Raw genomic sequence first — 1,722 nt, 5'->3', positions numbered from 1 at the left:
ATTGCAAAAACAAACATAAAAAAGACGACGATTCGTTTTTAATAAACTAAGTACGTTATTAAAGCTAAATATAATCGGTATAAATACAGTTGTGTACCCCGTCCATCATCGATTTTGATTTCTTATAACTTTATGAAAAATGAATATTTCTTTTTTTAATACAGTTTCACATGGTGTATATCGGATTTTGATGGAGAAACAAAAAGGGTTTGGTTTATTCCTACATCTCATTTGAACGTAAGAGGAAATAAAGACTGGGTGTGTGATTTTTCTGACCCCTACCCCAATCTTTTTTTTTTTTTTACACTTCCGACATAATCGTAATCCACATAATCTCAAACATGTTTGTTGAAAATTTCATTAAAAAATATGCATTTTTCAGAAAGTCATAAAGAAACAAAGTCAATGAAAGGACACACATCTGTAGTTATGCCCCTATATAATCTATATTATTTCGTTAATTACAATATAATGTAAGCGTTACGCCTTTTGGTACTACTAAAGCAGCACGGTCCCGAACTCGCCGTCGCGTGTCCGCGCTAGCTAGTCGTGAGTGGTCGATCCTAACCTTAACCCTAACCCTAAACACGTATTCATTTACAAACGCGGGTTAGGGATATGGTTAGGGTTAGGGATAGGGTTAGGGACAGGGTTAGGGTTAGGGACAGGGCTAGGATCGACTACTCACGACTAGCTAGCGCGACTGCGCGTTCGGGACCGTGCTGCTTTAGTAGTACCCGCCTTTTTCACCAGCTTGTTTATGGAACGCGCCTAAAGACAAAATCGGTATTTTTTAAATAATGATAGTAGTTCAAGAATTAGGTCGTTAACATTAACTAGACAGTGGAATTTAAGAAATTATACAAATTTTAAGCATAATGGTTTCTAACATAGACACAAGGCTAGATATTATTTGACAGAATGCTTTCCAAGTAGCAAAATTTTGGCACAGCATTTAGGACAATAGGATCCTGTTCAGGCGGCCAGGTACTGGCTTGTGCAAAACCTCGGTCTTCTTCAAGCTGATGGTTTGACCAAAGAATTTAGCAGATGTTCTGTGAAAGTGCAATCAAAGCACAACCATCTGCAAATGCAAACGCTCACAGAAGTTGTTCCCTGACTTTGGTTCTGGTTCTGACCGAAATTGGATATGCACAATTTCATCGATATTCCTAGATGCACTTTGCAGCAAGGCTGAGAAATAGATAGCAAATAATACAAGGACCATTACAGAGCTTTACATGGAAATAATCTTTACATGGAAATAATCAGCAACTGAACTACTTTTCATCATGGAAACCATTATAGCATTGTGGAATGATTTTATTACTCTGACCATCTTTTGGGGGAAACCAAACTTGTATATATATGTGTGCATGTACACACACACACACACGTGCGCGCATGCACGCACACAAGCACTTTCACACACACACATATGATATATCTACATACACATATATTTACATACAGACAAACCTCCATGTCCACTTTTTATGATAAATTCAAGGTTCCTGCATCTTGTTCTATTTCCTTCATACAGATATTTTTGTCATAGCATTAATAAATCTCTAACTATTTGTTCGGTACTTCAAGGAATTTATAGATAAGTTATCTCATGCCTGGTGAAGTACATAATAATCTATCTGTCTCTGTTTGTCCATCTATTTGTCTATTTATCTAGTTACCTGTCTGTCTGTCTATCTATCTATCTAGCTTGCT

This window comes from Octopus bimaculoides, chromosome 7 (genome assembly GCF_001194135.2).
Source record: "Octopus bimaculoides isolate UCB-OBI-ISO-001 chromosome 7, ASM119413v2, whole genome shotgun sequence".
Classification (NCBI taxonomy): Eukaryota; Metazoa; Mollusca; class Cephalopoda; order Octopoda; family Octopodidae; genus Octopus; species Octopus bimaculoides.
The sequence above is the reverse complement of the archived record's forward strand: the minus strand, read 5'-3'. Positions refer to the sequence as shown.